Source organism: Bufo bufo, chromosome 3 (genome assembly GCF_905171765.1).
Source record: "Bufo bufo chromosome 3, aBufBuf1.1, whole genome shotgun sequence".
NCBI classification, from domain to species: Eukaryota; Metazoa; Chordata; class Amphibia; order Anura; family Bufonidae; genus Bufo; species Bufo bufo.
The window spans coordinates 376,901,959-376,927,212 of NC_053391.1; the positions used below are offsets into that span (position 1 = coordinate 376,901,959).

At 41.9% G+C, this 25,254-nt stretch overlaps 1 protein-coding gene across 4 annotated transcripts in view; it reads right to left on the reverse strand.

Moving 5' to 3' along the window:
* BCAS3 (BCAS3 microtubule associated cell migration factor) overlaps positions 1–25,254 on the reverse strand; it is a 1,315,291-nt gene that overhangs the window by 706,969 nt on the left and 583,068 nt on the right. The gene's annotated exons all lie outside the window — the stretch shown is intronic.

The window sequence follows — 25,254 nt, forward strand, 5'->3', positions numbered from 1 at the left end:
GCAAAAAAACAGAATGCAATCCGTTTTTTGGCGGACATGCTGAACTGTCCGCAAAAAAACGGATCCGCATTTTTGCGGACAGCATACGTCCGTCTGAATGAACCCTTAAAGAGGTTTTCCAAATTTCACATGAATGTGGCCACTGTGCTCATGTAATCGGTCATCAATATGGATGACACGCATTTATGGAGCATCACAATCAAGGCATGGTGGAGACAAGACCAATAGTGGGGGAACAGAGATTAGGCATGTTCATTTTTAAGCCAAATAAATCTATATGTGATATATTATGTAGTATGAGACTGGCACTCCCTCGCATGGAAATAGAGCAATAGTAATAGTGTTGTTACACAATATTTAATTGGCAAAATATATTAAAATACAACATTACAATACAATATTAAAATAACAATCGCTGCAGCGGAAACAATATCAATCCCTAAAAATACCTAAAATCTAAAACTTCAATAAAAACTCTAAAAAAGTCCAAAAAGAAGGAGATCATACGTCCTGAATGTGCAAAAATATCGCAAGCCAAAAGTGTCAGTCTATTCCTTAAAATAGTATTGGCATTCCTTTCTTTGTATATCTCTGGATATTAATAGACGAACTTCCAGTGGGGGTCTCTTGTTGGGGATGTCTTTGAAAAGCACCAAACGCGTTTCGGGGATCTCCTTTCCCCTTCCTCAGTGGAAGGGGAAAGGAGATCCCCAAAAAGCGTTTGGTGCTTTTCAAAGACATCCCCAACAAGAGACCCCCACTGGAAGTTCGTCTATTAATATCCGGAGATATACAAAGAAATTGGAGCGCTCCAAAGATAAAGACCCGGAATTTCAGCCATTCAAACTGGTCAGTACAAGTATAAGTTCACCTCTCGCGATATTACACCCTGATCGTATAACCGGATCTGAGATTTGTGGATAACGATCGAGAGAGACCAGTGACGAACGAACCAGGTGGGACGCCAATCACTGAGAATCACGTGAATAAATACCGTAAGTAAAAATCAAAAGGATCGAATATTGGGACTGCAGGATAATCGACATTCACCTGTGAGTAAAAACTTGGTGTCCGATTGGATATTTTATTGAATATTTATATCGGACAATTCTGAATATTTGAAAAGGTGCCTTGCATGGATTTTGCATGTTACATTGCATATAAGAAAGGAATGCCAATACAATCATAAGGAATAGACTGACACTTTTGGCTTGCGATATTTTTGCACATTCAGGACGTATGATCCCCTTCTTTTTGGACTTTTTTTGAGTTTTTATTGAAGTGTTAGATTTTAGGTATTTTTAGGGATTGATATTGTTTCCGCTGCAGCGATTGTTATTTTAATATTGTATTGTAATGTTGTATTTTTATATATTTTGCCAATTAAATATTGTGTAACAACACTATTACTATTGCTCTATTTCCATGCGAGGGAGTGCCAGTCTCATACTACATAATAAATACTTTTTATTACGCCTTTGTTGATTTGAGTGAATCAATTTGAGACTAGAGCACCCAATCCAGAATTGTAAGGAGAGTGAGCGGTTTGTCTATATTACTTTTTCCAAATCTATATGTGAGTTCACAAAAAACACTTTTTTCACAAAAAAAAGGTGAATACTGTAATGGTTGCAAGTTCTTCTGCAGGTTTTAAAATACTATATTTAAAGGGGCTTTTCCATCTTGAGAGTCTAACCTCTGGGACCACTGCTAATCCTGAAAATGAAGGGAGTGAAGTCTCTTGGGTATAATTTGTTCTGCATGGTATTCCTCAAGCCATATGATGTACAGGATCCTATAGCATAGTTGCAAGCAAGTGAATGCTGTGGTGGGAAAAACACTGAAGGGGATGCACCTTCATTCTAAGGCTAGTTTCACATCTCCGGCAGCAATTTCAGCAGGCTGTTCCGGCACTATAGGTATAATAAGGTATACTGATGCTTACTGGCCCGATGGAGGGCAAAGGAAGAAACACTATGGAAAAGCAGCTCTATCCAGCTGTGGCTTATTTCCCTCTCACTATTGAAATAAACATGAATACACTGACCATTGAGTATGCATGTTTGTGGGGGAGTCCTGAGGGATATCTGTTGTTCAAACAAGCGAACAGCTATCGCAATTCCCTTTCCTCAAGATGTAATATAAGTAAGAAAGTGTGAGCATTATAGTAGCTCAAAGTGTCACTATGAAGTTAAAACTAGTTTCAAGAAAATGTATCATCTGAACATGACATTCTTTAAACCAGGTTTCTATTATATGATTATTTTCTTTTTTTTTTAACATTTTTTGCTATACACAAATGAAGTATTTCACAATGTTCACTTAATGTAAAACACGCTGACACAGCATTATGTAGCTCATCTGCCAGCTCTTCTGTATAGAGTGGGACAAGATGAGCAGGGTCATATCACTATAACTAATGACCAGAGGATTTATAGGCAGCTCTACTGTTGGAGGCCAAGATAAGGCAGCATAATAACACACAGGTAAATCTTTCTATAGGACTCCCCTGCACTTCCTGGTCTCTGGGTGGGGGCTGTACTCCCTCCTGGAAATTGTAATAATCTATGGCATTTCTCTTTCAATTGACTGCCATTTAATTATTAGCATGTAAAGTAGTTTTGAATTGATTATAAGTGAAGGTTAGGGGCTAGTAACTGGAATTTACACCAGACCATAACTGGTGTAGACTTAAGTTTCTGGCACATGGGCAGCAAAAGATGTAACAAGTTGATTAAGAGGAGTGTGCCACCTAATAAATTTGGTGCAACTAACTCCAATGGAGAATGGCATTTCACATTTAGCAAAGGTGCTCCATAGTTCTTTGTAAAGAGTGCTTATGGCAGCATGGATCTACTGACACCATTTTCTTTAAACAAGCTATCAGTGTGCTACTGTGTTGTAACACAAAAGAAAAAATATGTATTTTACATACATTACAGGACATCTAAGTATGACATATTAGAAAATATATTACAGATGCTCCATGAAAATCATAGAATATACAGTCATCTCTCGGCATGACAAGTTTGACAAGCGTCTGTTCTGTGCATTAGCAAAATGGCTGTACACAAATGACAAGGCGGCTCCTTTCTTGACATGACAGCTCCAGATGGCCACGTTCTATGACAATCAACAGTCATTGTCATAATTAGAAAAATCGAGACTAGTGTATCATGGTGAATTCTATGACATGGAAAATAAAAAAATGTTAAGATAAAAATCATGTGATATATTTAACTAACTATAATTTTTAATTAATGTTCAGATATAAAAACAGGGCATCAAAAGACCCAGAATAAGAGAACCCTTGATTTGTAATGAGTCCTGCATACAGAATGGAAATCACTCATATTATAAAATCCACCATATTATTGGAAATAAATAAGATTGTAAATATAAAAAATGGAAATGAAAAGGGAATAATTTCGACAGCTGGCGATGATTAGCAAAATATAATTACCGTAAATTATGAAATTAATAAAGGATAAAGATAAGTGTTTGACCTTCAAAGAAGGGAGTTTAAATAGTACATACAACAAGTATTTAGTATGAATTTGGAAGAAAATTTTTGGGTACCTATGAAAGTTATAATAATATGTGTAGATTGTAGCCAAAGTAACCATCAGAGTAAAATAAAAGCACTGAACCGAAAAAAAAATATATCAAAATTAATTGAAACATGGAAAGTAAATGCAACGTCTTGAAAACCACAAATGTCAATTTGAGGGTATCACAAATACACAATATGGCCAACCACGAAGGCCACTCTGTTTTTACACTGGTGACCCTGGATGTGACTGTAAGTAGGTACTTGAATTCTACCCTCACTTCCACAATCACCTTGCACATTAGGCTACCAAGGAGTTAAGTGACCCCCAAACATCTCCACACGTCAACAAACAATGCTGCCACCACCCGTCAACGGGAAGCCCAGGTTACAAATGCACAAGCACTGCATTCTAGCATACAACAGGCAAACCTCAACCACACTTGCCTTCATTGGTATCACAGTAAAGAGATACCTAGAGGGAATGGGTAAAGCAGCAAAGAACTGCTTATTAAATTTAAGATTTAATATTAAAAAAAAGGTATAGTGCTTAAAATGTTACAAAAAGGTGACAACAAAGGAAATACAGATATGCAAACCGTACATAAATAAATCACATGCCAATTAGATTGGTGTGGGACCCACATTGGGAAAAATGCTGAAAGTTGATCAGAGCTTAAAGGGGTTCTGCAGTTTTTTTAAACTGATGATCTATCCTCTGGATAGATCTTCAGCATCTGATCAGCAGGGGTCCGACACCAGGACCCCTGCCGATCAGCTGTTTGAGAAGGCAGTGGCGCTGGTATCAATGGCCTGGGCGGAGCAAAGCTCTGCTCACTTGAACCCCTCTAAGTATATCTCCAGGGTCTAACTCTGTGGTCTGTTTACGTGACATTTGACTAGTGGCTGAGTAATCACATGCATAAAGTCACCAACTATATGGCAATTTTAGATTTTGTCTTAACTTTTGGTAACTATCTAATTGTGACAATTTGGTTTCCGATCTTGTTTTACCAGCATATAGATAAAATAAAGAAGTATGGAGACAATATTTTAATCTCCGGTTCCCCAAGGCCAAATCTTACTGGACTTGTGGCTGGAGAAGCAGAGAGAAGCTGATTTTGAATATCTTAGCGGATTATTCAAAACATGAATTATGACTCTGGGTTTTCAAATATTATGTGTTCTTTTGTACTGTACAGAAGGTCTAGACCTTATCTACCCCCTGCGGTTTGAAGAGACAGATGTATCACTTGCTTCATTAGCAACCATGTCACAGGGACCTTCACAAAGGAACATTTTGGCCCTGTTTACCTAGACAAATAAAACTTTCTTCTTCCATAGGAATGTGTAGTATGGAATGCTACAATTGTGACCACAGCATCTGAAATTACTGGGAGTGCTGCGCTCCTGGTGCCCAAACGGCTCCCCCTGTGGCAAGATCGTGGGAGCCATTCAGTTACTATTGCAGCATCTGGCCCTCTGAAGGCTCAGAGGCCTGTCATAGTGAAGTTCCTATCAAGCCCTGCCACAGAACGCTCTGATTTTGCACAGACTGCAATGGCAAATTACTGCAGTGTATGGAAGAAGCAGTCAGATGATTGCATGTTAAAATCCCCTGGGGAGGGAGGAGCTAAACACTTTTTAAAAATATAAAAAATTAAAACATATAAAAATTGAAATCACTTATTTTTCCCATTTTAAAAAAAAACTAAAAAATAAAAATCATTAGTATCGCCAGCATCCCAAAACACCTGAACTATTAAAATATAAAAGTATTTATCCCATTTGATGAATGGTGTAATGAAACAAAATCAAAATGGCTGATTCACAGTTTTTTGGTTTAGTGGCCAGTTTGAAAACTGCAGGATTTTGTGCGTTTGTTTAATTACACTGACATGGAAAATTAAAATAACACCATCAAAAATTGCTAATAAGTGTATGTACAAAATGCTTGTTCATTGGGTAACCTAAATCATGCGGTCACCTAAATCATCATCTGCGGCAGCAGATCATTCTGTCTAATCACGATCTGCTGATGGCAAACAAAGATTCTGTATGGGGACGAGAAATGGCATTACAGATCCCTCTTCCCCATACTCTGGAGGAAATCAATGCATGTAGATGCAGCAGTCTCCTTTGCTGATTAGCAGGCAATTGCTTGAAAGGGATGCCTACTTTCCGACAATTGTCTGCTCAATTGAGCAGTGTTGGTTGTTAACGGTCAGATATTCACTTTCTCTGTATTTAATGGTGTATTTTGGTCGAACAGTTAAATAAAGTTTAATAAAAAAGAAAGTAGAACTTGCCCCACAAAAAAACAAGCCCTCAAATGACTATGTGAAAATAAAAATAAAAAAGTTATGGCTCCTGAAAGGCCGGGGGCAAAAAATAAATAAAAAATAACTGAAAATTGCTGCGTCAGGAAGGGCTTAAAGACATTTGTCATGTAGGCAAAGTACATAATGTATTGCTGAAGCAAGACAAAAATCTTGCTATGGCTAAATGCACATATAGTGCTACTGGTGCAACAGGACTTATGTGCAGCTGCTGTTTCACAGTTACAGACTTCAAAGTCTAATCTCTTGCAAACCTACTCATGGAAACAAGGCATCTGTGGTCAGTATAGGTCAGTATTTTACACATATATCAGTGAGAGACTTCTGAACAGCTTGCACAGCCATAGCAAAGTGTCTGCATTCTGCGTCCAATCCACATTTTTTGCAGATTGTACATGAATTCCTTCATTTCTAAAGGGGTCCGTGTACTGTCCGTGTCGGTGCAGCCGTTCTGCAAATGATAGAACATTTCCTATTCATGTCGTTTTGCGGTAAAGAATAGCCATTTCTATAATAAGGACAGAGGAAAGTGTGGGATGCACATGGCCAGCATCCGTATTTTGTGGATCCATGGTTTGCGGACCAGAGAAAAAAAACATACAGACATGTGCATGAGGCCTTAGCAGAAAACTCAGAAGCATGTAAACATCAAGCTGTCCAAAAAATCCCACCACCAAAGCCATAAATGTTAAAACAAAAGGTGGCATCATTCATGAAGGTTAACTCGAAATGTCGGTATTAACACATAACTGCAACATTTTGCCCCACGAATGCTGCAATACCAAATACAATACTACAGAGGCACTTGACTGATCATATAATCTAAGTGATATAAGACAGATGAGTAGCTCTATTCAATGTAAGAAATACAATAACAGCAAAACACTTGGTTGAGTACTGTATATAAGGCTACTTTCACACTAGCATTTTGGCTTTCCGTTTCTGAGATCCGTTCAGGGCTCTCCCAAGCGGTCCAAACCGGATCAGTTTTCCCCTAATGCATTCTGAATGGAAAAGGATCTGCTCAGAATGCATCAGTTTGCCTCCGTTCAGTCACCATTCCGCTCTGGAGGCGGACACCAAAACGCTGCCTGCAGCGTTTTTCTGTCTGCCATGTGGTGCGGAGCAAAACGGTCTTGGCACACAATGTAAGTCAATGGGGACAGATCCGTTTTCTCTGACACAATAGAAAATGGATTCGTCCCCCATTGACTTTCAATGGTGTTCATGAAGGATCCATCATGGCTATAGAAGACATAATACAACCGGATCCGTTCATGACGGATGCATGCGGTTGTATTATGGTAACGGAAGCATTTTTGCAGATCCATGACGGATCCGCAAAAACGCTAATGTGATAGTAGCCTTAGCATGACACTAATTATTGTGCATAGCGGATGAGCAGCAGAATTCTGTAGAATTACATTAGACAATAAATATAATACAGAGACACTAGGATGACAATACAAGCCTAATGATAACGACTGGGATATCGACTACAATCAATGAGCTATTATATCACTGCCATGTATGTGTATATATAATACATATTAATGTTGATTCAGTTATCTGATAATTTTAATTTATTCTAGGTGTGTGAGGCTTTATGACAAAAAACAAAGATTAGTTTTAGAAAAGCAGAATTAAGTGTTAACTTTAACCTTAATAAATAGTGATACCTTTTTGCCTAAGGGCCTGACCCCAAGGCAAAGATATTGGCATAAGGCAAAAATTATCCCTATTATCACTATTAGTAAATGCTAATGGTGAGATGGTGAGGCTGGCCAAATGCAGGAATCAGTAGAGAGGAGAAAAAGGTAGAGGGTTATATTTCAAAGTTTTGGGAAAAATCCTTCTTCCAAGGTTGTGGAAATACGTGGATAGGCGCCACTGGGGGGATGTGTTAGAAATAGCCTTTAAGATGAAATAAACCTTTAGGTGTTTTCCCGTATTGGTGTGACAAGTATAGAAGAAGAAAAAGTCAGTATAGGCAGCTCAGTTACATGGAACAGTTGTCCATGGGTAGTCACAAGTAGCATGGAGATAGACCTCTGAGAGTAGGTCTCAGAAAAAGAGAAAAAGGGGGAGAGGGAAAAATAACGAGCACCAAGTACCACTGAGTTAGTGAAAGTGATGTATAATAAGTAGGTATTATAGTGTGACAGGTCTTACCTCCCCCGCCGAGATCGCTTGTAGAGTGTTAAAAATTTATGTCAGCTTCAGGAGGTGGCATCCTCATCAATGACCTTTAATAGTTAGCTCAGCACATTTCGGGGGTTACAGACAAATCCCCCTTCTTCAGGAGCAGTATAACAATAATACTGCAATGTACAAGACAAACATAATCACAACATACAGCTTGACTCCTTTAAATAGTGGTCGATTCCCGCCAAGTTTAAAGTGTAGGTTCGAAAATGAGGTGATATGTTCCAGCTTGGAACGCATACGACTTCCGGTAGGGGATCTCAGCTTAAATTAATAAATACTTCATAAATATTCTAAAAAGACATTGGTGGCAGTGAAGGGCGTTCCATAGGTAAGAGCTGAAACTTTTAATGTCCCAAAGAAACTGGCCGGATCTAAGAACCTTTTACAATAGGAAAATAAAAACCACAACAAATGTTACACCAAACAAAAGATATCCACACGGACAACATAAGAAACACTGTAACACCATCTCAATAAAAACAAATCATGCCCAAACTCCCCACCAAAAACCAATTCCCACAAAATCACATCACCTGAAAAAGATCTTACTATACCAAAAGAATTCACTGAGTCACTTCAAACTTCACACACAGCGGCCACATCCTCTGGCAACTGTAACAATTCATTATATATCACTCCCAGATCCAAAACTAATCTACTCACAATAACTAATAAAAGGAAGGAAAAGGATTCACCAACTTCTGGTCCATCAGGAAACACAGAATATTCCGATAAAACACCCAATTTCCTCACATCCCCAGATCCTAGTCTCAACATATCCACTTACTCTGTTTCTTCATCTAGTCCCAAACCTTTTTTGGCCCTACCCATAAATATCATTGGGAGTCCTTATTTAGAGCATCTCTCCCCTACTCTGGGTGTGCGGGACAATACCCTCCCAGGATACTAATCCTATCCAGTATACAGTTCCTGAGCCCAGTAATAACGGAACAAAACCATCTGAACCTCACAAATTGCCGATTGCTAAAAATCACTCAATTCTACACTCCTCTTACAAAGACAAAGATAATAAAAAAAGGCTAAATTTAGACCTAGAGGATGCAGATGAAGTAGACACCAAGGCTCCATCAAACAAAAAACTCAAACCAAGATCAAAACAATAACAATTATAGATGATACAGACACAGGAACAATTATGGACTCCCTGACATATCAAAAGGAAAAAGGTATCTTCAACCTATCTAAATATGTACTTAAAACCAATGAAATAGAACTCCTTAGCAAAGGCCTTCCATTTTGTCCCACCATAGGACCAGATCTGTTTGAACTTTTCATAGACCTCAACCAGGTTATCAGAAAACTCACCTTAAAACACCACTTCATTCTAAAAGATTCAACACTAAAAATCATCCCAAGGGTACCCCCAAACAAGATAACTACCACAGTTCCAGTTTTCATCACTCAAATCAATCTGGAGTACCTGAAGACATTGCACCCATACAATCTAACTTGAAGAACAAGTCCAGTTTCTATCCACTGGAGAGCAGGGGACCCCACCTGGAAAGTTTTTATAACATGGTGATCAGTAATTTTCATGAAAGTATTAACAAAAATCTAACTGACAACACTGACGTGAGCAATCTTGCCATTAGCCAGCATAGGGCACTAAAGAACCTAACGAATAATAAGTAAATAGTAATTAAAAAAGCTGATAAGGGTGGGGGAGTGGTAACCATGGACTATAGCTATTATGTAAATGAATCCAATAGAATTTTATCTGATACCAACTATTATGCCTCCCTTCCTGAAGACCTGATCAAAATCTATTTAAAAAAAAATCCTGTTTGCCATAATTAAATCCAATTATGACAAAGAGTTAATTAATAAAAGAGAGAGGGATTTTCTAAAAATCATCCACCCCTCAATCCCCAGATTTTATTTTTTACAAAAAATACACAAATCGATACAAAATCCACCCGGTAGACCAATCAAATCGGGGATCAACTCTATTACCTCAAACTTATCTGCATATGTGGACAACATGCTCTAAAAACATGTTCCTCACTTACCTTCGTACCTAAGAGACACCTCCCCCCTTATCAAGACTTTGGAACATTTCCAGTGGGAGGATGGATTACTATGGGCTACACTAGATGTGACATCGCTTAATAGCAACATCCCACACGATCTAGGAATGAAAGCGGTAGAGGGGTTCCTTAGAAATGATCCTGACATGCTCCCTGCACAGAAAGAATTCATCTTAGACTCCATCGGTTTTATACTATATCACAACTATTTCATTTTTAACAATATAGTTTATCTACAGAAGAAGAGCACAGCAATGGGGACTTTTGTATGCTAATTTATTCATGGGGGCTTTTGAAAAACAAACGGGCCTATCATGTCACCCTAACATTATTTTTTATCAGAGATATATAGATGATCTGATTTTAATCGGGAAAGGTAAACCAGAAGACTTATGTCAACTTGTTGATAATCTTAACAATACTATGTGGAACCTTAGCTTCTCCCACGAACAGAGCCCCAAAGAATTTTGCACCTTAGTATTAAGCACAACCGAATATGCACTAAAACGCACTTTAAAGATGTCGATGCAAACAATTACTTAGATTACAAAAGCTGCCACTATCAAAAATAAAAAAAGAATATTCCCTACAGCCAGTTGAAGAGGGTCAGAAGGAACTGTTCCAATGACCATGACATGAAGGAACAAGTTAAGATTTTGAGCACTAGATTTAGGGAAAAGGGCAATCCTAAGAAATTAGTGGCGTATTCAGTCAAAAGGGTCTCCATCTAAGCCAGAGGAACAGCCTTCAACCACCTAATAAGAAGCCTAGGGACACCACCACAAGGGCAAAAGACTATGACCCCTTTTGTTTCGGTAAGATTACTGGCTACAATTCATAAGAACCATCAGACACATTTTGGATCTTTTGGTTAAATACTTTAACACCATTTGGACTTAATGAAACTCTTGAATACACCAATCATTGAATGGGTAGAAAGAGATCCCCTTAAGCTGACATCCATATAATGACAAGGGAAGCACCTGGACTAGCTATAGAACTCCAACAAACCCCTAGGGCACAATGTGCGTATTACTCTCCCCTTTTTATAATCTGGCTGAGTTACTCGATCTAATGGCTGTATCCAATCCATCAAAATGATTTTACCATCCCCATTCTATATTAATTGTTTTAACAATGAAATGTGTTATTTTTATGTATTTGTGTATGACAGTGTTTTTATGATCAGAGGCATGTCAATATTAATATTTTTCGGTAAGTTTTAACATTATTCTGAAAGTTTAATTACAATTTCATCCATGTCCCATATGCCGTATAGCTTAAATATACATCTATGCCTATCTTAAGCTCCCCCCCCCTTTTTTTAAACATCCAGAATAATATATTCCAGTCATCTAATAGACAATGCTTCACAATGTATTTATTTTTCCTCTCTCTCTTTTTTTTTTCCTCCTAGCTATCTAATAGACGGTAAATAATTCCGATTTCACAAACCCTTTTTACTTTTTTCTTTCTTCTTTTTTATTTTTATTTTTCCTTCTCCCTTATTTTTCCCCAATATATTCCCAGGACAGGCCCTTGGAACGCATCGGCGTTCCACCTGCATAATCAACACACTTTCCTCCTGTGTAACAGGCACGCTGTTCTTCTTTGGACACCTGTGAGATAAGCCAATTAATTAAATACTGTGGAATGCATGTGCGTTCCACAGCGAATCGCTAGATCCAGCCCACTGAGTTCCAACGTGGAACACACGTACTTTACATTAACTATCGTTAGCCCATACCTTCCGGTCTCTTGGGATCCTGTGTCGAACGCAAATGCGTTTGACACCGGGTCTCAGCCTTCTGGCCTTCCTCTTCGATTCGGCCACTTTCTTTGGGACATCAAAAGTTTCAGCTCTTACCTATGGAACGCCCTTCACTGCCACCAATGTAACATAGCAACATCGTAACATAGTATATAAGGCCGAAAAAGACATCTGTCCATCCAGTTCGGCCTGTTATCCTGCAAGTTGATCCAGAGGAAGGCAAAAAAAAAACCTGTGAGGTACAAGCCAATTTTCGCCACTTAATGTCTTTTTAGAATGTTTTAGAATATTTATAAAGTATTTATTAATTTAAGCTGAGATCCAAGCTGGAAAGCATCACCTCATTTCCGAACCTACACTGTAAATTTGGCGGGAATCAACCACTATTTAAAGAGGTAAAGCTGTATGTTGTGATTATGTTTGTCCTGTACATTGCTGTATTATTGTTATGCAGCTCCTGAAGAAGGGGGATTTGTCTGTAAGCCCTGAAACGCGTTGAACTATTAAAGATCATTGATGAAGATACCGCCACCTGACGCTGACATCAATTTCTAACACTCTAGAAGCGATCTCAGCGGGGGAGGTGAGACCTATCGGTGTCTTGAGTTTATCCTTCAGGCCCCCTCCCAAGTGAAGTGAGTTGACAACTAATATATAGAATATATTGCACTTTAAATATTTCTTTAAATATTTTAACAGAACAAATATTATAACATTACTATACATTTTATTCTATATTCTCTTTTGGTGGAAGAAATGTTTTCTGATCACCAAACCAATTACCTAGTAGTGGAATAATATAGGACGCCTTCACGCTATAATACCTATTTATTATACATCACTTGCACTCATTAATTTCCCCTCTCCCCCCCTTTCTCTTTTCCTGAGACCTACTCTCAGAGGGATTTATCCTCATATGCAGGAATCACACCCACCCACAACAACCAATCTCTGCATGAATTTGTAGCAAACTTCTACGCACATTGGTTGCCGAAAGTGGGCGAAAAAACCCAGTGATAAATCTGGAGTGAAAAGTTTTGCACAAATGACTTCAAAAAGTTTCAAAACCCCTATTCTGTGACTTTTTCTGGGACAGATTTCTAGAATACAGGGCCTGATACACTGTCGGTCCAAAAAAAAAGTCACCACCCAAAAAAAAAGGTCACACACTCTAATATTTCATTGGATCGCCTTTAGCTTTGATTACGGCACACAATCGCTGTGGCATTGTTTCAATAAGCTTCTGCAATGTCACAAGATTTATTTCCATCCAGTGTTGCATTATTTTTTCACCAAGATCTTGCATTGATGATGGTAGAGTCTGACTGCTGCGCAAAGCCTTCTCCAGCACATCCCAAAGATTCTCAAGGTTAAGGTCTGGACTCTGTGGTGGCCAATCCATGTGTGAAAATGATGTCTCATGCTCCCTGAACCACTCTTTCACAATTTGAACACGATGAATCCTGCCATTGTCATCTTGGAATATGCCCGTGCCACCAGGGAAGAAAAAATCCATTGATGGAATAATCTGGTCATTCAGTATGTTCAGGTAGTCAGCCGACCTCATTCTTGGAGCACATACTGTTGCTGAAACCTAGACCTGACCAACTGCAGCAACCCCAGATCATAGCACTGCCCCCACAGGCTTGTACAGTAGGCACTAGGCATGATGGATGCATCACTTCATCTGCCTCTCTTCTTACCCTGATGTACCCATCACTCTGGAACAGGGTAAATCTGGACTCATCAGACCACATGATCTTCTTCCATTGCTCCAGAGTCAAAGCTTTTTGCTCCCTAGCAAATTGAAGCATTTTTTCTGGTTTGCCTCACTGATTAGTGTTTTTCTTACGGCTACACAGCTGTTCAGTCCCAATCCCTTGAGTTACCTTCGCATTGTGCATGTGGAAATGCTCTTACTTTCACTATTAAAAATAGCCCTGAGTTCTACTGTTGTTTTTCTTCGATTCAATTTCACCAAACTTTTAAGTGATTGCCAATCAAGATCATTCAGGATTATTTTTCCGCCACATTTCTTCCTCGAATACGATGGGTCCCCACTATCCTTCCAGTGTTTAATAGTGCGGGGAACAGTTCTTAACCCAATTGATTGCATGCCAATGATTTGACCCTTCTCAAACAGACATGTCCTCACGTAGGACATGTTGGCTAATCTCTCAATTTTAACACCAGTTTGAGGGCTTAGTAAGACCGCAGAGTGCACCTGTCTTTGTTATATTATTTATACTGTTTATCACATTCACACAGTTGCTATCCTGTGTAGGATTTCCATTGTTGTACTTGTGGTCCGCTGCAGGCATCCTTCATTGTATGCATTATTGCTGGGGATTGCCATTAGCAGCGGGCCACAAGTGCAGGATCTGCCCCCCCGGTATAGATGCACCACTGCATATGGGGTTGAGACCTTTCTGCTTTTTAACACCACGTCAATTTGCAGTTTGCCTTCTCAAACAGACTAACATCTTTTCCACGACCACGAGATGTGTCTTTTGACATAGTTGTTTAAGAAATGAGAAGCAATTCATTGCACCAGTTGGGGTTAAATAAGTTATTGCCAGCTGAAAGATAATCGCCCATGCAATAATTATCCAATAGGAGGCTCATAACTATTTGCATAGTTAAATCCAGGTGGTGACTTTTTTTTTGGACAGGCAGAGTATATTTCGCTCAGTTTTTAAAATTTTCTGCTTTATTTTTTTTGTAACCATCCATGTAAAAAAAAAATGTGATTACACTTACTGGTAATCGGTTTTCTTTGAGCCTATGATAGCACCCCTGGAGAGACTGCCTCCTCCTCCTCAGGACAGGAAACCAGGAACCAGAACCGCTTTAAAAGAGGGTCCACCCCCCTTGAAATATGAAATAATCGAATCCTTTCTACATATAAAACTTTTTTTTTTCTCTCTCTCTCTAGGGGAAGAGAATTAGCCAGGTGCTGTCATAGGCTCAATGAAAACCGATTACCAGTAAGTGTAATCCTATTTTTTCCTTCACCTATTACAGCACCCCTGGAGATTTAGGCAAGATTAATCTAGGGCGGGACAACAGCTTGGAGCACCTTACGGCCAAATGCCAGGCCTTATTTAGAAGGCAGCTGAAGTTTATAGAGTCTGAAAAAAGTATGTGGGGAACTCCAGGTGGCAGCCCTACAAATTTGCTTTAAAGAAGCGGAGGCTGATCTAGTAGAGTAAGCTCCGAACCCAGAGGGCGGAACAATACCCTTGGATGAGTACTCTAAATAAATAGCCTGTCTGATCCATCTAGCAATGGTTTGAGAAGATGCAGCAGAGCCTTTCTTCGTACCCTGAAATAAAAGCAACAGACGGGAGGAGGACTTTCAAGGCTGAGTGAACTGAAGATATTGAATTATACACCTCCTAATGTCTAAACAATGGAATTCTGACTCCTTATTTTTTGGAGAAGCACAGAAGGAGGGTAAAACTATCTTCTGGGAACAATGAAACTGGGAAGAAACCTTAGGTAAAAAAGAAGGATCAGGAGAAATCACCACCCGATCCTCCAAGATTCTTAGGTAAGGTTGGTCAATGGAAAGTGCAGTGATCTCACTAACTCTCCTAGCGGAGGTAATGGCTAAGAGAAAAGCAAGTTTTAGGGAGAGCATCTTAGGCTCAAAAGGATCTGAAGTGAAAGCCAAAAGCACTAAGCTTAAATCCCAGGGAGGAACTCTATCCTTACAGACTAGGGACAACTTAGATACAGCAGTAACAAATCTCTTAACCCAAGGATGATTTGCTAATGTAAACTCAAATAAGACACTTAATGCTGAAATCTTCACTTTTAAAGTGCTAGGTCTAAGCTTTTTTCTCCAACCTTCCTGCAAAAAATCTAATATAAGTGGAATGTCTGGAGCCTCTAGCAGGTCCACTGGTCTACTGACGAATCTGTAAAAAGCCCTCCAAACTCTTAAATAGATTTCTGAAGTGACCCTCTTACAACTCGCCAACAGATTAGTGATATCCTCCGAGAGCCCTATTTTCCTCAAAATCTCCCTCTCAATAGGCAGTGTCACGGTCTCGTTGTTGTTCGCCGTGACACGTTTGCCATGCATGCTTGTTTTTTGGGGCAACGAGTTGTTTATGCAGCATGTGTGTGCTTTTCTCCTGGTTCCTTCTCTGTCTGGTGCATGTGGGGTTACGTTCCTGGCTGGGTGTGGTCACTTGGTGCTATTTAGCCTGTGGCTGGTTGCCTGGATTTAGTTGTCCCCCAGCCTCTGTTGGTGCTGGAGCTATGCTCCTGTCCTGGGTGTTCCATCTGCCCAGTCCTTGAGGGCCACCTTGTGAGAGATCGATGTCATCTCAATGTCACCTTCCCTTCCTTTCCCTATTCTATGTCTGGTGTGGTTTGTACGGGTTGGTGTTGTATGTCTAGTTGTTGTTCCATGTCTAGTCTGTTTATGGTGTGTATTGTCCTGTATGGATTTCTAGACATGTCTCCTGTATGTGCCTTCGGTGAGAGGGCTCCAGGGTTTCCCGGAGGGGGAACTTAACCCCACATACACCAGACAGAGAAGGAACCAGGAGAAAGGAGCAAAGCACACACATTCTGCATAAACAACACGCTGCCCCAGGCAACCAGCATGCACTGCTAACGTGTCACGGCAAACAAGACCGTGACACCAGACCCTCAAACATAGAGTCCTGAACAGACTGCAGTGGCTTATGGTCAGTTAAGCCCATGGTAGCTCTTACTGCTTTGACTAGGGAGTTAATGTTCTAAGCATGAAAGAGCGGCTTCCCTGCAGCTTCGTCATCAGGGGACTCATTAGATGAAAGCCATTCTCCCTCTTCCTCCAATCCGGAAATTACTTCACTGTCACTGGAGGGGGATTAGATGCAACTACATAGGTACTAGGGCAATTCCTTAGCAGACTGCTAACCGACTCCTTAACCTCCTCACGGCTCATCTGCTTGATGCTGCCCATCAGGGACGGAGCTTCCGCCTCCATTAACTTGCTTACACACGCTTGACAAAGGGATTTAGCCCAAGCAGAGGGTAGCTTTCTTTTACATACAGCACAACCCTTGTCCTTAGCTCTGGAGACTTTTCTAGAAGACTCCGTAGAGAACTAAACATGAGTAATCTGCATCAGAAATATTGAGGTACAACCCCTCTTACCCTACCGTGGTACCGGCATATCATTGGTGGTTTCAGCACGCTGAGTCTGCTCCATGTTCCCACAGCAATATCAGTCAGAATGGATGACCTGACAGCTTCTTCCCCACAGCATGGCAGTAAGCTGGCTGGGCTTTTCTCTTCCGGAGTGTGTACCGGCTCCCCCCACTTCCGGTCTTACAGCGCTGGCTTGTTCCTACTGCTGCAACCCGGAAGTAATTCTCCCCACGTGTGCCGACAGCCGGACGTGCAATCACGGCCGCATAAGTCTGCAGACGTCCTGAAAGGGGATGGACCCTATTTTAAAGCGGTTCTGGTTCTTGTTTCCTGTCCTGAGGAGGAGGAGGCGGTCTCTCCAAGGCTGCTGTCATAGGTGAAGGGGAAAATTAAATCTGTCATACTAGCCACTGGAGCACAGAAATACGTTGACACTTTCTATTTTATTGAAGCTCCCGTGCAGCTTTGCTGTGTAGACTTCCTAGACCTCCTATTGCTGTGTAGACTTCCTATACACATGTGTAACATCCTGAAGTAGGTCACTACACTTCTTTCACCCTGCTTCATAATGTTAAGTGTGAATGTATTGTCATCTAGTGTAACATAACTGTACATTGCCTTTATACACTGCGTGCAGAATTATTAGGCAAATGAGTATTTTGACCACATCATCCTCTTTATGCATGTTGTCTTACTCCAAGCTGTATAGGCTCGAAAGCCTACTACCAATTAAGCATATTAGGTGATGTGCATCTCTGTAATGAGAAGGGGTGTGGTCTAATGACATCAACACCCTATATTAGGTGTGCATAATTATTAGGCAACTTCCTTTCCTTTGGCAAAATGGGTCAAAAGAAGGACTTGACAGGCTTCGAAAAGTCAAAAATAGTGAGATATCTTGCAGAGGGATGCAGCACTCTTAAAATTGCAAAGCTTCTGAAGCGTGATCATTGAACAATCAAGCGTTTCATTCAAAATAGTCAACAGGGTCGCAAGAAGCGTGTGGAAAAACCAAGGCGCAAAATAACTGCCCATGAACTGAGAAAAGTCAAGCGTGCAGCTGCCAAGATGCCACTTGCCACCAGTTTGGCCATATTTCAGAGCTGCAACATCACTGGAGTGCCCAAAAGCACAAGGTGTGCAATACTCACAGACATGGCCAAGGTAAGAAAGGCTGAAAGACGACCACCACTGAACAAGACACACAAGCTAAAACGTCAAGACTGGGCCAAGAAATATCTCAAGACTGATTTTTCTAAGGTTTTATGGACTGATAAATTGAGAGTGAGTCTTGATGGGCCAGATGGATGGGCCCGTGGCTGGATTGGTAAAGGGCAGAGAGCTCCAGTCCGACTCAGACGCCAGCAAGGTGGAGGTGGAGTACTGGTTTGGGCTGGTATCATCAAAGATGAGCTTGTGGGGCCTTTTCGGGTTGAGGATGGAGTCAAGCTCAACTCCCAGTCCTACTGCCAGTTTCTGGAAGACACCTTCTTCAAGCAGTGGTACAGGAAGAAGTCTGCATCCTTCAAGAAAAACATGATTTTCATGCAGGACAATGCTCCATCACACGCGTCCAAGTACTCCACAGCGTGGCTGGCAAGAAAGGGTATAAAAGAAGAAAATCTAATGACATGGCCTCCTTGTTCACCTGATCTGAACCCCATTGAGAACCTGTGGTCCATCATCAAATGTGAGATTTACAAGGAGGGAAAACAGTACACCTCTCTGAACAGTGTCTGGGAGGCTGTGGTTGCTGCTGCACGCAATGTTGATGGTGAACAGATCAAAACACTGACAGAATCCATGGATGGCAGGCTTTTGAGTGTCCTTGCAAAGAAAGGTGGCTATATTGGTCACTGATTTGTTTTTGTTTTGTTTTTGAATGTCAGAAATGTATATTTGTGAATGTTGAGATGTTATATTGGTTTCACTGGTAAAAATAAATAATTAAAATGGGTATATATTTGTTTTTTGCTAAGTTGCCTAATAATTATGCACAGTAATAGTCACCTGCACACACAGATATCCCCCTAAAATAGCTAAAACTAAAAACAAACTAAAAACTACTTCCAAAAATATTCAGCTTTGATATTAATGAGTTTTTTGGGTTCATTGAGAACATGGTTGTTGTTCAATAATAAAATTAATCCTCAAAAATACAACTTGCCTAATAATTCTGCACTCCCTGTATATATATTTCTATGCCTGTATTTTATATATATATGCTGTAATTCTTAATGTACACCAGCAGGTGGCAGCAGTATGCAGCAGGTCATAGGTAGTATCTAGACTGGAATAGTTCATTCCAGGCTAGCTCCCCCCTTTCTGAGGAGGAGTGGAATGTTCCCACATCCTACTTCAGGGGGAGGAAGGAAAGTTCTAGTCAGTGTGTGAGCCACCCCCCTGCTGGGGTAGGCTGTGTTAGTAGGAGCTCCCAGAAACAGGGATCCGAACCTAGGATCCAAGCCTCGGCTGAGGCCCAAGATCAACCTTCCCAGCCTGAGTCCCCTACCTCAGCTGGTGGACAAGGAAAGCAGCTCTTAACAGACATATAGATCTCCAGGAAGACACCATTCCCTGCGAGCAGTCCTGTAAGTACAGATCCAAAGACAAAGAGAAGCTAAGTACCTCATCAGCTAGTCAGGCCCAAACCAAGCAGACTAAAGACAGAGCAGAAGATAGATACCTGCCAGATTCTACTAGGCGTATGTATAAGAAGCAGAATATATATAAATTCCTGCCACATATTGCCACTACCTGCTGGGATCCTAGACTGTTGCTGTACCTGTATGGATCAAAGCTGCATACCACCAAGTAAAGACAAGTTGGACCCTATTATCTGTGTGGATTTCCATCATTCCTCAATTACTCCTATTAAGAACACTCAATTTATTGCATGTGAGCCAGGATACAGGAGTCCAGTCGTACCAAGGTAGGAGACACCATTGACACTACCATATCTGCCATAAAGAGACATTATCCCCCTCTGGCATTCCTCACCTGGTACGTGAGCTGTTACATCTTAAAGGGCCTTGCTACAGTACCTGCGCAAGCTGCAATTGGCGTCACGAACTATTACACATATAAACTGACCCACTGCATAGCATCCCCACTGACCCAGTGTCCTGCTCATTGCATTAAAGTGGCGTCACTGCGAACAGGATGAGATTGAATTGTGTGTCCATCCCTGCTAACAGAACCGGATCCAATTGTGCGCTAAAAACAGACTTAAACAGCATGTTTTACAGTATTAGCAAGGCTGAAGATTGTGCAAAAATAAATGAAAATTGACTTTCTCACTTGTATTGTTGTGCCAGAAAGCGCTAGACGTGCGCTACAGCATACAAAGAGTTAATTCGATATTGTGGAATTCGCCATATTCGTTTAAAATGGCGCCACATCTTCATGCTCAGAGACAAATGAACAAAGGAACGCCCTCTCAGGAGCGCGAAAATGCTGTTTACGCCCCCCAGAAGCGGGAAAATTTAACAACACCCTCTCAAGAAATGTGCGAAGATGTCGAATACGCCCCCCTGGGAGCGGGAAAAATAGAGACTGCCCTCAGTATACTTTCTTATGCAAGCCGAGGAGATAAAGACTCCACCCCCTGGGCTGCGCCCTTAGAACCTGCTATCTGCCGGAGGGAAGAAGTCACAAAGATGGCGTTTCCCCAACCTCGGTGGAACCAGATGGCAATCTGTGGAGAAGCGGTGTATGAGGAGCGTCCACCGGAGATCCATATCTCTCAGATCATACACAAACGTGGGCCCTCGATATTCGCTACCATGTCAGAGGCTGTGGATTCCTCCCTGGCCAAGACAGATGTCCCGCTTACCTTGCCCAGCATTCCGGAGGAGACCGTTACTGAAGTCCCGGTTCCTGCTGCAAAGGGTCCGGATCTAATCGAGTTCCGTGGATCCCTCCGCATCATCACGTGCTCCCGCGGAAGAAGACGAGCCTATAAAGATGGAAGTGGACGTCACGCCTGTTCCCGCGGAGGACACTGCCGCCACACTCACCTTCACCAAGGAGAAGCCAGAACACCAGATGGCGCCTGAATCCTGTGAAGTCCAGCGGAAGGCACCGGAATCGGCTGCCCGGCCGCAGCTTCAGGTAGGAGCTGCCGCGCTCCCTGAGGCCCCGGCCCGGTCCGTGTCCGTCCCTCCGCCACGTCCAGAAACCCCAGTACCCGCCATCAGCCTGAAACGCCACAACCACCTACTGGTGCAGCGGAGGCGGCTGGTGATCCCACTCCGCCGCCCAGCTATGAGAAGCTACGCAGCCTTAATCCTGAGGTACCCCATGAGATAACTGCATTTGCCCAGACCACATGGGAATATAAATCCGCGGTTGAAGAGTGGGTCAAGCAGGTGATTGACAACCCCCAGCCCGGAGACCCCAAGCTTACTAGAAGAACCGGGACCGTATTGTGGTTCTCAGTGGAACGAGGGGTGGGTTTTGTGCAGGATAGCCACTCCGGCACGGAACTGTTTGTGGGCCGAAGGTCCGTCAAGAGGCACTACTTGCCCCAGGCCCGGCATAATTTATACTCAGGTGATCAGATTGAATTTACCCCCATGCGGTCCATGCAAGGACTTTTTGCCGCCGGAGTAACTCTCCTTGACAAGCTACTTTCCCCTGCCATTACCCCAGAGACCTGGCAGGAGGATCCAGGCTCTGCAGGCAGGACCCGTTGTCTACAGGATGCCCCGGATGGTCGCATGCACTTCAGGGAAAAGCCACAACCTGCACTGGCACCTTTGATTCCAGACCTGTCGCCACCACCAACCTTGAGAGTGGGACAGATCAATAACAGCATCCTGACCTTTAATTCCAAGGTCCAGCCATGTTTTATGCCGCCCTACGTGCTTCCTTGGAAGCAGCCCCAGCAAGCTGCTCCAGCTCTCCCTGCACCCATGCGGCCAGAAGTTCTGCCAGCTCCTGCACCGGCTGTGGATTCCGGATTGCAGCAAGCCACTGCAGCATTCTCAAAGCTGTCAGCACAGCCAATCCCTACCGTCACCGGTAGAGGGCAGTGGCGCACCACTACCAACACTACCCAAAGCTACCAACAGAGGCTGGAACACCCTCTCATGCGCTTCAGCAGCTCCAGTAGAGACAAGGAGCTAGACACCTACCTGTAAGGTGTCTCCACTAAAGAAAAATCTAAAGTGACATTCTGGGAGCCACGCCATGGACTGCTACCTGATGGGTGAGGACCCGTTTGGCATTTTTGTGTGCTGTTTTAACCGTTTTGTTTCAGGTTGCCAGTGTTGTCCTCATCCAGATGGTCATGTCAGTTAGGACTCGCCCCATCAGTACTTAACCCCTTACGTCCAAGTTGAAAGTTTTATCCCCTTTCTCAGGTTACTTGATAGCCTGTTGCTGCTATTAACTTTTAACCCTTTGGATTACTATTAACTCTTTTGCCCTGTGGATTGCAAAGAACTTTTATCAATTTCCAGAGGATTCTGCAACTTCAAGCGCTTCCAGGAATAAGGACTCAAGTTATTGTTGAGCCTATCCTTGCACTAATAAATTGCACTACTTTTCTATAAAATGTGTTATTGCAACATAAAAGCTTGCACCCAATTCCCATGCTATTTGATAATTTTTGCACTAGTAACCAGTTTACTATTATGCAACGTTGAAGATAACCTGCCCATTGTGTGTAGTATCATTCCAGATGCCGCAATGTGAATTTATGCACTGTTTATCATGTTTGCACTTAACCATTGCACTTAACCAAAATGTAACAACTTACTTAAAGTGTGCCTTTTCACAGCTCTTGTTCTCTTCCCCCTTCATATGGACTGTCGTCATAGGGACGTTGAATACTAATGGCCTACACCCGGTGATATATACCCATAGGTACCCAGGGTAGGACCAAGTGGTAAGTTCAGACAGATCCAATTACACAGGTATCCCTGCTGCTTCGGGAATCGTTAGAAGCCCTAGGCTGCTCCTTCCCGCTTGTTAAATGTTCCCGGATTGTTCCCATCCGGAGGTGTCTCATTTCCAGGAGCGCACAGGATTAAAGACTCTCCTCCTGTGACTAGCCAGAAGACACGGAGACGATAAATACCTCCTCTTCTGAGCGTTTGCCTAAGGTAAGGCGCCTCAAGCCTAAGAGCCATATACTTAGCTTCCTCATAGACATCATAGTGATCATGCTACAAGCCAAATTTCTTCAGGCTATGATGCAGGGAAGGGAATACAGGATAAAGCCACCCTTCTATTTGCGGGCTTTGCATTACACAATGGTGGGATTACGGAGTAAAGACACCCCCATGCCTTCTTTGATATTGGTGGACGATATACAAAGTCAGTCAGTAATGTTTGCTTTGTGCAGTATTAGGTTACCTGGTTATACCAAGAGAAGGAAACTGTGTGTTGGACACCTTACTCTAGCGGGCAGGAACCTCGAGGAAACCGTTAAATGTTTTGTCTATGTAATGTCTTATATGTATATTCATGCAGCACTTTGTATTTTATTGGGTACCCAGAGCTTATTCCTCACCGCCTAACATACGCCGAGGACGGCTTCACTTAAAGTAATGGGGTATGTAACATCCTGAAGTACAGTACAGACCAAAAGAGTTTTCTTTATTTTCATGACTATGAAAATTGGAGATTCACACTGAAGGCATCAAAACTATGAATTAACACATGTGGAATTATATACATAACAAACAAGTGTGAAACAACTGAAAATATGTCATATTCTAGGTTCTTCAAAGTAGCCACCTTTTGCTTTGATTACTGCTTTGCACAATCTTGGCATTCTCTTGATGAGCTTCAAGAGGTAGTCCCCTGAAATGGTTTTCACTTCACAGGTGTGCCCTGTCAGGTTTAATAAGTGGGATTCCTTGCCTTATAAATGGGGTTGGGACCATCAGTTGCGCTGAGGAGAAGTCAGGTGGATACACAGCTGATAGTCCTACTGAATAGACTGTTAGAATTTGTATTATGGCAAGAAAAAAGCAGCTAAGTAAAGAAAAACGAGTGGCCATCATTACTTTAAGAAATGAAGGTCAGTCAGCCGAAAAATTGGGAAAACTTTGAAAGTAAGGGCTATTTAACCATGAAAGAGAGTAATGGGGTGCTGCGCCAGATGACCTGGCCTCCACAGTCACCGGACCTGAACCCAATCGAGATGGTTTGGGGTGAGCTGGACCGCAGAGTGAAGGCAAAAGGGCCAACAAGTGCTAAGCATCTCTGGGAACTCCTTCAAGACTGTTGGAAGACCATTTCAGGGGACTACCTCTTGAAGCTCATCAAGAGAATGCCAAGAGAGTGCAAAGCAGTAATCAAAGCAAAAGGTGGCTACTTTGAAGAACCTAGAATATGACATATTTTCAGTTGTTTCACACTTGTTTATTATGTATATAATTCCACGTGTTCATTCATAGTTTTGATGCCTTCATAGTCATGAAAATAAAGAAAACTCTTTGAATGAGAAGGTGTGTCCAAACTTTTGGTCTGTACTGTATATGCTGTAATTCTTAATGTACACCAGCAGGTGGCAGCAGTATGCAGCAGGTCATAGGTAGTATCTAGACTGGAATAGTTCATTCCAGGCTAGCTCCCCCCTTTCTGAGGAGGAGTGGAATGTTCCCACATCCTACTTCAGGCGGAGGAAGGAAAGTTCTAGTCAGTGTGTGAGCCACCCCCCTGCTAGGGTAGGCTGTGTTAGTAGGAGCTCCCAGAAACAGGGATCCCAACCTAGGATCCAAGCCTCGGCTGAGGCCCAAGATCAACCTTCCCAGCCTGAGTCCCCTACCTCAGCTGGTGGACAAGGAAAGCAGCTCTTCACAGACATATAGATCTCCAGGAAGACAACACCATTCCCTGCGAGCAGTCCTGTAAGTACAGATCCAAAGACAAAGAGAAGCTAAGTACCTCATCAGCTAGTCAGGCCCAAACCAAGCACACTAAAGACAGAGCAGAAGATAGATACCTGCCAGATTCTACTAGGCGTATGTATAAGAAGCAGAATATATATAAATTATTGCCACTACCTGCTGGGATCCTAGACTATTGCTGTACCTGTATGGATAAAAGCTGCATACCACCAAGTAAAGACAAGTTGGACCCTATTATCTGTGTGGATTTCCATCATTCCTCAATTACTCCTATTAACAACACTACCATATCTGCCATACAGAGACATTATCCCCCTCTGGC